The following is a 14578-nucleotide window of genomic DNA, read 5'->3' as shown; positions in this document are numbered from 1 at the left end:
CTAATCTTCTCAAAGTCTTCTTATCTTTCAAAGATGCCCCAGACGGGTAAATATGACTTTGGAGGAAACACTTGATGTCATAATAGCACGACTTCTCGTCTTTGATCTCTTCAATAGAAAACACATGAGCTGGCCTATCAAGACGCATCACAGATAAATTGGGAACTTCATTCCAATACTTCACTACAATCATTGATACCAACGTTGCAAGAGCATCTGCCATCTGGTTTTCGTCTCGAGGGATATGATGAAATTCAACCTTTGTAAAGAAAGTTGAAATCCTCCTCGCATAATCTCTATATGGTATTAAACCAGGTTGATTTGTCTCCCATTCTCCTTTGATCTGATTCACAATCAAAGTTGAATCACCGAAGACATCCAAATACTTAATTCTGAGATTCATGGCCTCTTCAAGCCCCATAATGCAAGCGTCATATTCTGCCATGTTGTTTGTACACTTGAAAGTCAATCTAGTTATAAATGGTAGATACGTGCCTTGAGGAGTAATAATCACTGCCCCGGTGCCATTTCCATATTGATTAACAGCTCCATCAAATACCATGCCCCAATGGGAACCAGGTTCTGGCCCTTCTTCAAGCAATGGTTCATCACAATCTTTTATTTTTAAGTACAAAATCTCTTCATCAGGAAAATCATACTGCACTGACTGATAATCTTCAATAGGTTGGTGAGCCAAATGGTCAGCCAAGATACTACCTTTGATACCTTTCTGAGATCAGTATTCGATATCATATTCTAATAACAACACCTACCAACGGGCAATTCTCCCAGTTAAAGCAGGCTTTTCAAATATATACTTGATTGGGTCCATTTTGGATATCAACCAAGTGGTATGATTCAACATATATTGGCGCAGACGCTTAGCAGCCCAAGCCAATGCGCAACAAGTCTTCTCAAGCATAGAATACCGAGTCTCACAGTCGGTGAACTTATTATTGAGGTAGTAAATTGCAAATTCTTTCCTTCCAGTCTCATCTTGCTGACCAAGAACACAACCCATACTATCTTCTAGCACAGTCAAATACATGATCAACGATCTTCCTTCAACAGGTGGAGACAAAATTGGAGGCTCGAGCAGATATTCCTTGATACTGTCAAAAGCTTTCAGGCAGTCTTCGGTCCAATCACAAGACTGGTCTTTCCGAAGAAGCTTGAATATAGGCGCACATGTGGCAGTCATGTGGGAAATGAATCTGGAAATATAATTCAAGCGGCCGAGAAAACCTTTGACTTTCTTGTCAGTTTTGGGCGTAGGCATCTCTTGTATTGCTTTGACCTTAGCAGGATCAACTTCAATACCCTTCTCGCTGACAATAAAGCCCAACAACTTACCAGAACGAACACCATAATTACACTTATTGGGATTCAAGCGGAGTTTATACTTCCTCAAACGCTAGAATACCTTCAACAAATGCTCAACATGTTCCTCTTCATCAATCAATTTAGCAATCATGTCATCGACATAAACTTCAATCTCTTTATGCATCATATCATGAAAAGAGTAGTCATTGCTCTTTGGTAAGTTGCACCAACATTCTTTAGACCGAAAGGCATTACTCTATAACAGAATGTTCCCTAAGGTGTAATGAATGTGGTCTTCTCCGTATCTTCAGGTGCCATCTAGATCTGATTATATCCGGAAAATCCATCCATAAATGAGAAGACTTTGAATTTAGCAGTATTGTCTACCAATATATCAATGTGTGGCAAAGGGAAATCATCTTTCGGACTAGCTTTATTTAAATCTCTATAATCGACACACATGCGGACTTTTCCATCTTTCTTCGGCACAGGAACAATATTGGCCACCCATTGCGAATACTCAGCGGTTACAAGGAAACTGACATCAATCTACTTCTGCACTTCCTCTTTGATCTTCACAGCCATGTTAGGATGCGTTCTTCTTAACTTCTGCTTGACTGACAGGCATTCTGGCTTCAACGACAATCTATGCTCCACAATCTCAGAATCCAACCCAGGCGTGTCTTGATAGGACCAAGCAAATACATCTGAATATTCTTGAAGAATATTAATCAACCCCTTTTTGACATCTGGACACAGTCGAGACCCAATTTTGACTTCCTTCACATCATCTTTGGAACCCAAGTTGATTAGCTCAATCTGCTCTTCGAACGGCTGAACGGTCTTTTCCTCTTGCTCAAGAAGACGAGATAATTCATCACTCACTTCTACATCACTTTCCTCCTCGGCCTCAAACACAGGGAATTCAAAATTTGGAGAAGGAGAAGGATCATTGTATTCAATGGGGTTAGGAACCAACCTGCATAATGATTTGATATTTTGATTTTAGAGAAGTGAATTTGTGACCAAATATTATGCAGATGGATAATTATATTGTTTATTTATGTTTTTTGTGATTACCATTTTCAGAATAAAGCAAAAAGTAAAAACAAACATCATAGATGTGGATGAATAGAATTAATTTTATTGATGATCAATTTGAAAATGCCCAAACAATGCTCACTTCTCCCTTAGGCATATGAGAAGGATTTTTAAAAACATATAAAAGCAATTACTTAGATCGATGCAAAATAACAGGAATATCAACAGCAGTCCAATTATTGCAAGCCTTTCCATGCGTCACAAAATTGGTGCAGTCTTCCTCTTCGTCATCCTCTAGCACAGCAGCTAAGTATTGTTCATTGCCATGAATGAACCCTCCGCTACGGAAGCTAAGTTGCATATCTTCAAACCTAACAGTTGATGAGCCTTTCTGGAACCCCAAACCAGTTCTGCCCTTGTTGTTGGAGACCTCTACCACGCGCCCCCACTGATCAATAGTACCTTCTTCAACAATCTTCTGAGCATCTTTTAATGAGGACATGGGTTCCCCAACTCTCTTTTCAGCAGCAATAGATAAGGCTTTGAACAGAGTCCCAACCTCATCCTCAGCTTCAACATAAGAGAAAGATGACAGGTGGCTAACCAACAACGCTTTCTCTCCACCAACAATCACTAGTTTGCCATTCTTCACAAATTTGAGCTTCTGGTGCAGAGTGGAAGTAACAGCTCCCGCCTCATGAATCCATGGCCTTCCCAATAAGCAATTGTAGGCCGGGTAGATATCTATTACTTGAAAAGTAATCTGAAAATCACTCGGACCTATCTTAACTGGAAGGTCCACTTCACCAATAACTGTCTTGCGCAAACCATCAAACGCTTTGACAATTACACCGTTATACCTCATGGGCGCTCCTTGGTAAGATAGCTTTGACAAAGTTGACTTCGGAAGCACATTTAGTGACGAACCGGTGTCAACAAGCACATTTTATAAAGCATCCTCTTTGTAATTCATAGAAATGTGCAAAGCCAAATTATGATTCCTGCCCTCCTCAAGGAGTTCTTCATCACAGAAACTGAGATTATTGCAAGAAGTGATGTTAGCCACGATATGATCGAATTGATCCACAGTAACATCATGTTCTACAAATGCTTGTTCAAGAACTCTCTGTAGTGCTTCTCTGTGCGCTTCGAAATTCATGAGCAGAGACAACACTGAAATTTTTGATAGGGTCTGGAGCAGTTGCTCCACCACATTAAACTCGCTCCTTTTGATTAATCGAAGTACCTCATCATCATCATTGGCTTTCAAGTTGCTGGATTCACCAGACTTATCTTTTGAACAGCCAACTGGGTCTATACTAGGCACCTCCACTTTCTTAACAACAATTGTTTCCCCTTTATCCTTTGGGAACACCGACCCAAACACTCGACCAATACGGGTCACCTTTGTAACATCAACAATGCTCACCACTGAACTAGTCGTAGGTAACGGGGCCTCTTGACCATCCTTCATCATTGTAGCATTATACTGATATGGCACACCTTTATCAGATGAATACAGGATTGGGCCCGCTAACCGTATTACCAACGATGATACTGATCTTTGACTATTGTTGTTACTGGAGTCATATTGGATTATCAACTTCTCTTGTTGCTTGAAAACGGGCACTATGACATTAACATCGTCATCTACATGACGGGATTGAACAATTTGGATCATGCCTTCATCCATCAGAAGTTGGATGTCCCTTTTCACAACTTCACAACCCCTCGGGTTAACATTACAAACAACACAACCATCATGGTCGTGCTCACATTCACTCACCAAACAAACATCCTTATGCATCTGCACTAAGGACCTTCAGATAAAACACCCATCAAAAACTTTGAATTCTCCAGGACAATCGTCCACCATATTCACAAAAGAGTTCCCATGAGCGGGCAAAGGGTTTTCTTTCACATTCGGCGCACGGTCCTCAAAGGACACCATACCACTCTTCATCAATTTTTGAACCTCATACTTCAATGGATAACAATTTTCAATATCATGTTGGGGTGCTCCTTGATGAAAAGCACAACGGAGCTTAGGTTTATACCAACAAGGAAGTGGTTCTGGAATCTGAGGTGGGTTCCTCGGTTGAATCAGGTTCTTGAGAACTAACGAGGGATACAGCTCTGCATATGACATAGGAATCGGGTCAAAAGAGACCTTCTTCCTCTCAAAGTTTTGTTGATGATGATTGTTGTTGGTATTGTTGTTATTGTGGGTGTTTGTTCGTTGTTGCGGGTCAAAAGAGACCTTTTTTCTCTTTGTCCTTCTGAGACATAGACCCCAACTGGTCTCTATCAGGCTCCATGTCCACATTATATTTATATTGCTTGACTAAAGCCTCCCCCAAGTCGTTGAAAGTGCGAATGCTGGCACTGCTCAATCCCATGTACCAACGGAGTGCAGCGCCAGTCAAACTATCTTGGAAGTAGTGGATAAGCAATTGATCATTGTCGGTCTGAGGGGACATCTTGCGGGCGTACATCACAAGATGACTGAGAGGACAAGAGTTCCCCTTATATTTTTCAAAGTCAGGAACTTTGAACTTCACCGGGATCTTGACATTGGGCATTAAACACAACTCAACAACACTTTTCCCAAACAGGTCTTTACCTCTCAGCGTCTTCAGTTCCTTGCGCAACTCAAGAAACAGGTTTTTCATTTCATCCATCTCCTCATACACATTCGGACCCTCAGGCGGCTCGGAATGATAGATGGTGTCCTCTACGCGAGGCAAAGTGTGCACAACGGGAGGTGGCACGGATATGACCGGGCTAGATGCCGGCATGGAAGCAAAGGTAGGCGCAAAGCCTTCTGGCAAAAAGTTGGACGGCATTCCCCATGGGAATCTGGCAGACATAGTTGGTGCGAAGTGGACGGCAACAGCATGCACGGTAGAGGTAACCACTTCTGAAATAACAGTCCTCGCGGGAGGAGTTGTAGGCATTGGAGAAGATTGACTTTGAGCGGCAAGCACTGACTAAATCATGGCAGTTAGGCGGGCGATCTCGTCGTTCAATTCTCTGTTCTCTTGCTCTAGGTGCTCCATGATTCTCAGATGATTGACTCGGGTATCGTACCGGTGAGTCAGCTTGGCTAAAGCACAGAAGAAACACCAATCAGACATCTGGCGAAAACCTGCTTATGCAAATGATGCATGAAATGCAATGCTTGATTATTTTTATTTTCAAGGAACTTACTATATCATTTGCGAATATACCTATTTAAATGGCAATTGTAATAATTTGATATGACCAAAAATCTCTTTTTATTTATATAAATTGGAAGGATTACACTGAGTACAATTTCAGAAACCAAATGAAAAATACAAGAGAAAAGGAGACTAGTCATCCTAAGGATCCCTAACAACAATGTTAGAAGATCTGACTGTAGGCGCGTACTTCCTTCGAATGCGATGGATCTCAGTCTCAAAAGAAGTCTTCATCTGAGTCTTCTCGAGGACAAGCTGATCTACAATCTTCTTCCATGAAATGAAAGGCTAAGGTATGCTAGAAGATGAAACCTCTGGCTCTCTCTATCTCTTTGTTACTCAGTCTTCAAGTAGCTCAATAAGTACATCTTTGTCCTTAGACTCCAACTGCAACTCTTCATGCTTTTTGCTCAAAGCACGGAAACGCTCTTCCCACATGTCCTTCTCTTGCTTCATCTTGGCGAGCGCATCTTTCAAGTCCTCTACATCTTGGTTAGGGAGAGTTAAGGGCTCAACCACAACCATATACATAGGTCTTTCACAAGGATAAGGCATCTTCAACTCCAAAGCTTTCTTCTTCACCCAAAGATTGTAAGCTCCCCAAGCTACACAATTGCACGGATCAAGCTCAGATTTTCCTTTCCTATGCACATTATGCCAAGCATGCACAATCTTCTGCTTCAAATGTTGGGGATCTTTACCCTCTTGATAGAAAAGACCTTCTAACAAAGTGTTATTAGGCTTGTCTCTCAAGGGGAACCCAAGTTGACGACGAGCCAAAGCAGGGTTGTAGTTAATTCCATATTGCGTACCAATGAGAGGTACATTAGAGAATTCACCATAACCATCAATAATCTCCAAACTGCTCAAAGACGGAGCATACCAAACTATATCATCATTAGTGGGAGACATAAGTCTCTGAGACCACCTTAGACATTGTTTGTTCTCCACAAAAGAAGGCGTCTGAGGCAAGTGCAAAATAAACCACTTGTACAGAAGAGGAATACAACAGACAATCGTTCCACCACCCTTAGAATTCCTTAGATGCAAAGAGAAATACATATCACCCAACAAAGTAGGAACAAGATTCCCAATCAAGAAAAGTCTAATGGCGTTAACATCAACAAAATCGTCAATGTTAGGGAACAAAGCTAATCCATAAATGAGCAACACAAAGATAGCTTCAAACGCATCCACACTACCGGCTTGAGCAAAAGCAGTAGCTTCCTTGATGAGGAAATCAGATGGCAACCCAAACAATCCTCCTTTCTTCACCCAATGAGCCTCTATCTCAGACTTCTTCAAGTGAAGAGCTTCAACAATAAGATTAGATCGGGGAATCTCCTCCAATCCACTAAAAGGTACTTTACTAGAAACATGTATCCCCAAAAGATGAGAATACTCCTCCAAGGGAGGTACAAGCTGAAAATATGGGAAAGTGAAACAACGGTAGAGAGGATCATAGAACTGCACCAATACACTCAAGAGTCCTTCAACCACATCAGCAGACAAGATGGACAAAAGCTTCCCATGATGTTGTTTGAAGTCCAAGGGATCTAATACAAAAGATGCTAGCTTCCTTAACTCTTTCAAATCTGGACATTTGAAACTGTACTTCTTAGTGTTCCTTCGTCCACAATCCATGGTCTGAAAATATTTGCAAATGATACTTTAGTTCCTTGAAATTTTTGTGTGATGAATGTTATGATGTGCATGAATGCATGAATGCAACAATCACAAATAAGGGATCATACACAAGGCAAACAAAGGTCAATGGATGAATCAAGTCATTGTCAAGATCAATCATCCATTTTGGTGGATTATGGTTTACACCTTATCAACACCTAAGTTCCATTGATATTGACAAGACTTGATTGGATCAACCAAGAATCAAGGGTTTGTTGCAAGTCACGAGCATGGAGTCTGGGTAAGAACCATCCCAAAGGAGTGAACTAAGGATAAAACCTGTAGATCATGTTCTAAAAAGTTCCCAGAGTCTTAATTCCATCTATCGGATATTACAAGTTAAGATGACTGACTCATCGACCCACAATATTCTCAAGAGAAACTCGTCAAAGTGTAGTATCGCGTAACAACTATTATCAAGTCTACACTTGAACAGTATCCGCACTACGTCCTAAATAGGCCAAGAGGGGGGAAATGTTCTACGGTCCTCAGCTTCTCAGACCCAAATTAGAGATAGTAATGCCTAACCACAAATACTTGTGTGACATTTCCAAATCCAAAAGAGTCTCCACTGAGCAGATGGGTCTCAAGCCAACTTGTTAAGGACTACTCCACACAAGTCGAACATGACTATACCATCCTCCTATCTTAATTGCACTCAAGTTCAGGTTAGAACTTATCTCACCACTCAGAGATCACCAAGCACAACAAGCAGATTATATCACACATACATATATACAAATATATACACACACAAAAAAAAGTAGGCTAAACCCACTGGAGACTACTCCCCAGCAGAGTCGCCACTTAATTTCTGTAGCGATAAATTCATGATCATCAAGATATGGATAAGCTAGAGATCAAATAACAAGAGTCGCCATCGCGCTTTTATTGTTTCCAAGGGAAAAGGGAAAAAGTACGAACAAAACCCAAAAAGTAAGAAGTTTTCAAATCAAAATTAATAAAAAGTCAGAGATTACAGGTAAGGGGGGTTGGTTACACAGAGGGAAGGTGTTAGCACCCAAAGTGTCCTAGGTACTCCTAGGGAGCCCTTTTTTTGTGTGCATATGTACTTGGTATAAAGTGATGTTTACAAACAAATAGAATGGGGGATGGGAAAAGAATTCATTAATTATATTTTTTGTGTTTGACAAGACCTTCGGTCTTGTGCCTACGTACCAACATAAAAATAAGGGATCAAAACCTCGTAGTCCGTGATACAAATTTCAAAGTGGATACTTTGCTTCTAACAAACATTAAATTTGAAAGGCATAAAGGCCTAAAAATGGTTTAAATGAGTTAGTTCTTTTTTTTGCTTTTTGAAAGTTTAAGTCAAGTATAGTTAAGTTTATTTACAAGTTTGATTTAAGAAAATAAGTTTGAAAATGAAATGGCATAAGGCCAAAGTTTTTATCTTTTTTGCAAAAGTGGTCAAAGTTTAGAACAAAATAAGTTCAATCAAAGAAGGTTTTGAAAAATGAGGGAGAGATTTTTGAAATTAAAGAAATTGGGAGAAGATGAAGAGACTATCCTATGTACAAAATTAAAAGTTTAGAGTTGAAAAGATCTGACCAAATGGGTAGCAATCCAATAGACAAGAATGTCAATAGAAACCCAGAATTCCCTTTGGACTTTTAGAATCAAGCAACACACAAATGCAAAATTATATTATCTTAAAGATCAAGGCATCAAATAAAGAAGGCCACATCCAAGCTTATCCATTCCATGATCTTCTTCAAAGTAGCCCATGTAACAGATGAATTCCACAAGTCACAGGTTCAAAATAACAACTTCATAATGATCATGTTGCAGATGAATTTAGAGAGATCTTGAATGATGTATAAGATGAAGCTTCAAATTGCAAGCACTTGGTTTCTCAATAAGTTGGCATTGGCCAAGTTCTTTAGCATAGGAATGTTGCCTAAGTTTTAAGTCCATTTGTCCAAGATCAAGCCAGCAGTCCACACAAAAGTTTTTTAGGCTTTTTTTGTTGTTATTATGTACATTAATGGTCAAAGACCACACAAACAAGCAAAGTATACACAAACAAAATATATCACACAATATGGTCCAAGTGGACAAAGTGAAAATTTGCATTGACATAAATAATTAGAATGATATGAACAATGGAAAATGAAATAAAATGCTAAAAGTAAATTGCATTAAGGTAAATGGCTTGAATTTAAATGTTAGTAGTTAATAGGTTAGAAGTTAGTATTGTTTTGCTTTTGCATTTCATTTTAAGATATTCTTTGGAGAACACTCAACCCACTTATCACAAGCATGGATCCTTGAACCAAGATATCTTCCAAAGGAAGGAAAAAAGGCCAAGTTTCCACAAAATACCATGAAAGAGGGGAGACTTACAATCTCACTAACTAGAATGCTTATGCCTTTTGTGTCACAAATTTAGCGCTATGTTAAGCAATCGTAATTGGACTTATGTAGAAGTCACAACTATTTAAGACCGAGCAATAGAATTTTGGTGTTAATGCATGTTAGAGACATAGTATTATGAACTATGCTCATGAAACATACCACACACAAAAAAGGATATGCAAAAGGTGTGATCTAATCTCATCCATACTCATGTTAATTTTTCAATCAACTAGCCTTAGGATTTTGAGATATCTTAGGCCAAATGGAATGAATGAATGAAGAAGGGGAGTAAGATGAAGTGAGAGTGGAATGGATCAAAACACAAATTGGTCAAAGGAGTACTTTTACCAAATTAATATATCATCTATCCATTTTGGGAGATGGAATGTACATCCCATCAATCCCCTAAATCCAATGATATTAACTCAACAAAGTCAAATCAACCTTGACCAAGGCCCAACAACAATAGTCAAACACCAACAAGTCATCACAATTGGTCAACAAAATTATTTGGCATTTAATCAAATTAAAAATACTAAAATAAGGCATTTAAATTAAATATGGTTTGTCTAATTCCTAAAACCTCATCAAAACACCAAAGAAATAGCCATGAGATTTATCATAGGTCAAACAAGGTCAAAGGACCTTGGTGAAATTTTTTCATAATTTTTGGACATTTAAAAGTATTTTTAAACAATTAAAAACAAATGAAAAAACAATTAAATCATGAAAAATATTAATAATGATCCAAAACATAATTTTAGTTCAGAATATGAAAGAGGAAAATATTTGAAATTTTTTGGTGAAACTCTCATATTTTTTGGATCGATATTAAAATTAATATGAATTAATGAAAATAAAAGGATTAAAATGAAAATTAAATGATCATAAAAAACGTGGACCACTTGATCTCCCTCATTAATTGAGGTGGCAGATCAAGTGGTCACAAGCGCGCAATCCATGATACGCCTGAGTCAGCGCGCCACAGGAAAGGTAATTCAAACCAACCCATGAGATTATTTCATTTCAAAAGGATCATGTGGCTCTGAACACGACAACTCACCACCGTAGCTACAACTCCGGTCTCCTTCTCAGGCGAGCCTCGCCGGACTGGTTCAGTCATAACCATCACCAAAATTAAAAAGAAGGACATGATTTCAAAGTAAAAATGGCACTGAGCACGAGTCTGACCTCAATTTATCCTAACTCCAAGTATATTGAGAGATACATGGAGTTTAAATTTGAGGTACATGAACTGAGGTTCTTCGATTTGGCCTCAAAGCAACTCAATCTTCTTGCCTACATTGGTAAGACTTCAGACAACCAAAGAATCAAGAGAATTGAGCAAGATTGAGAGAGAATCGAAGAGATTAAAATTTCTGGAAAATACCTTCAATGTAGGTCTGGATTCAGTTGTTCTTGCCTTAGCTCGTGCTTGATCTCACTCCAAATGCTTGTAGAAGAAGAATTGAATGCTCAAAAGATCTTGGATCCCTGGAGTTTTGAATCTCAAAACAGTGAGAATTCAAACTCAATTTCAAGTGAAGTTCTCAGGATTATCCTTTAGAATGAGAGGGTTAGAGGTTTGGGATCAAAGCTGGCGCGAATGTCTGTGAAATTCTGATGCAAGAGGGCTCTATTTATAGCCAATTCAATTGCTATTTGCACACTTGAAGTGAACTTCCAAAATTAGCAATGTGTGATGCATGAGTGCATGAGCGTGTGCAGGCCCATGAAATCACTCCATCTGATCCATAATTGAGTGTAAGCAAGGCTGAAGTCATGTTTGAATGCTAGGCAAATGTGCATGGATGTTTGAAGTTCAATCTTGCCAAATGATGATACCATGTTCAAGTCATGTGCAGCAGATTCATTTCTTGTCCAAAATGGATGAATTTCGGCTTTTTGGAAAGGCTAGATCAAGAGAAACAACTTTCATGTTCAAAAAATTTCCATTTGAAGCTTGTAACTTGAAGAATTTTGAGGTGGAAGTTTGGAAATTTTAACATATTGAAATATTTTCTAAGTGTCAAGCCATATGTCTCAATATTCCACCTTGCTTAACTTTTTATGTGAGATTCAAATGAGAAAAGTGTCTTCATCAAAGTTGTATATATTTCAAATATATTCAAAATGGTCACCAATTTCATGTCATTTGGATTTTAAATTATAGAGTTATGCATTTTTAAAGTTTGGAAAAATCACTTGATCAATGTTATAGGTCAAAAGTGACCTATAATGTAACCTCATACCACATGCTCAAAAAAGTTGAATTAGCTCTCACTCCAAACATCAAAGTTAAAGTAGACATCCTGAATTTGATTTTTCAACTTATAAATCTTTCATATCATAAAAATTGAGCAAGTTATGGCCTTTGGAAGTTGACTTACAAATTAGGGTTTAGACAAAATGACCTATAATGTTTCAACATAGAAAATGATTTTCCAAGAAAAACTAGCTCTAGGTCTCAACATGAAAGTTGCTTGGAATGTTATTTAGAGTAAGTTTGATCTTGGAATCATTTTCCTATGGTGAAAATTGTAGGAGATAGGGTCTAGGGAGACCCAGTTTTGATTAGATGAATTCATCTGGCCAACCAACAACCAACTTGCTAATATTCAATTCTATTGACTTTCTAGGCTCATGGTAGATCATATATGCATAAGATGATGAATTTTGAAGTGCCCCTTGAGAAATTTGATCAATTGGTGAGATAGCTTATTGGAGAAGTTACTCAAGATACCCAATCAAACTAGGGTTTCCAAGGCAAATCACCCTCAAACTCTTGAAGAAAACTTGATCAATATAATATGTAGTAATCAATGGAACTCATATATGATGCCCATAACCATTCTTGTATCAATTCATGGTTGTGCTCTTTGTCATGAGGGTCTCAAACCCTAGATGTGAACTTGATAGACCAATGGTGATCATGCCCTACCTACAAAGAGTTAGGCAAATGCAAAGACATATTTTTGTATTTTTGTTAGTAAAATGATAACATACAAGTATGATACAATCACAAAGAGCTTGGTGATCTCTCCCAAAACAAACCCAATGAAGGAGGGGTAAGGAGGATGCCAAGGTATGATCCCAATGCTAATGCTTATGATGAAATTGCATGAGGGATCATAGGGTCAAAATTGGGGTCTTACACCTGGTTGATAAGAGAGACATGGAGATTAAAGGGGGCGTAAAGCATCACCTATCCTAGTAAGGGAAGTGAAAGTTGATTGTATTTATTGCATGTATGTATCTCGTTTGAGTGTCAGGCTACATACACTTTCCTCTAACCAATGCTTCTCTTTGTGTTTCTAGTCGAACCAAAGGGCGTCCCAGCAACTGGCTCCACCAAGAGCCAAAGTGGTAGAGGCTTGTCGAGGGTAATGCACCAGATTCACCAATTCTTCCTCCAGGGCCTTTCCGGACAAGTTGGCCAAATATAAGCAATCTTCCTTTGAAGGAGGAACCCGTAGTTCCTGAGAAAGGCGTGGACCTGACCCCGTCAACGACATGAGGGTCGAAGGACCAAAAACAACAATAACCCCGAGGGGATCCAAAGTTGCATACTCTTCAAGAAATGAAATCTACAAGAAAAGAAACAAAAGTTAAATCTTTAAGAATCCCATTTTAGCATGCCAAGGAAATAGACCTTATCAGTGTTCAAACCACCTACATGCAATACTCAAGTGTCGTAATTCCCAAGAGTCATTATAAGGGTACATTCGAAAAGACGTTTGAAGCATGTGACACATTAAAGTCGTGAATCCCAATATCGTAACACCTCCTCTTAAATTTTCAAGGTAAGCTGAAGAAACATTCGGTCTTCGAGGAAGATAAGACAAACCTTTGTTATGCCACATAAAAACAAGGGGTTAGGGGTAAACTGTTTCGGGACGATCATAAAGGTCCCTAAATGACCACTCAAAAGGAGACGTAACTTCGTGTAGAACCTTCTTAGCACCTGAGAGTTACTCTAAGGATATGTACAGAGGATCCAAACTCTAGATACATCCAACGACTCTCTGTGATTCATGAATAACAAATAGTAGGTTGTTGTTTCCTCTCCATTATATATAGAAAGTGTGTTAGTTCGTATATACAATTTCAAATTAAATTATAATTCACTCATATCTTTCACATACTGACTTGAGCATTGGAGTGCTAATATTGTAGGTCATCCTCTTCTCTATCGCATGAAAATCTCAGATTCGTCGTTAGCGCCAATTCTTGCTCCATTTGTGGTTCCACAACAGAACAATATCCATCTTATCATACTACCACCATAAATCCTAAATAACATAAATACCACAACTTTGATAATTTCATAAACAAACATCCAAAAGGAGTGGACATAAGAAAGCCCCTAAGGGTGTGCTTATGAACTGGCCCACTAAAATTTTGTTCCTTAGGTGACAAATGTCGAACACGATATCCTAGAAAACTGGTTCGACAAGTTAAAATCAGAATCACCATAAATAACATCAATTAAATTGTATAAGATGATGGAGCATAAAATAAATAAAGAACACAATAATTGGTAGCCCAGTTCGATGCAACAACTCTTATGTCTGAAGGATTGGCTTCCAACCTAATAAAGGAAATTCACTATTAGTAGCTTTGTACATTTAGTCCTACAAGCAACAACAAACTCTATGTTTTACAATGCTTCTTCCTAACACTAACTAATTACTTTCTAGTTAGGATTCTCCCTAAATATGAGAACCCTCTCACTTTATCTCAATCACTAAAGCCCATTGATTTGTGTTTAACCCAATTATCAATGTTGGGTATTATAACTCAACTAGACAAACCTTCTATGCCAAGTTACTGAAATATAGTGGTGTACATAAAGAAATAACAAGGACTCTAAACCCTAGAACACTAAATCTTCAACGATTATTGCTTTCTTTTCAATGTAGGTCTTG

The sequence above is a fragment of the Lathyrus oleraceus genome, chromosome 6 (genome assembly GCF_024323335.1).
Source record: "Lathyrus oleraceus cultivar Zhongwan6 chromosome 6, CAAS_Psat_ZW6_1.0, whole genome shotgun sequence".
NCBI classification, from domain to species: domain Eukaryota; kingdom Viridiplantae; phylum Streptophyta; class Magnoliopsida; order Fabales; family Fabaceae; genus Lathyrus; species Lathyrus oleraceus.
The sequence above is the reverse complement of the archived record's forward strand: the minus strand, read 5'-3'. Positions refer to the sequence as shown.